Genomic DNA, 413 nt, shown 5'->3' with positions numbered 1-413 from the left:
AGGGCTAACAGAAAGTGACAGCAGCAAGGAGGAAATAAGAAAGATCAGAACACTCATAGGGGGAATTCCAAAAAGGAAAATTAAGAGGAACCTCCCTTTTAGCAGCCCCAGTATAAAATCAGTGCTACCCTTACTGGTCACTTGTCCCTGTAAGAAGAGCTTGATCTTGTCACTAATTGATGGAAGCCAGAGTTGGATGAGACCTGACAGTTTCCATTGCTTCCCAAATTCTTGCTCTCCTTTTTCATTCCAGTTCAAATCTGCCCCAAACTGTTGAACAGCTTATCAGTAAGAATAAAGCCAACAGCATGTGGGCACTTACCTTGCAGCTCCACTTGGTGTAACAGAAGTGAAAGTGTCTTTCACGTGTTCACAGACTCTACCAACACAAAACCAGCTTTGCATCTTATGCA

Source organism: Catharus ustulatus, chromosome 16 (genome assembly GCF_009819885.2).
Source record: "Catharus ustulatus isolate bCatUst1 chromosome 16, bCatUst1.pri.v2, whole genome shotgun sequence".
Lineage (NCBI taxonomy): Eukaryota > Metazoa > Chordata > Aves > Passeriformes > Turdidae > Catharus > Catharus ustulatus.
This window is presented reverse-complemented; position numbering follows the sequence as displayed.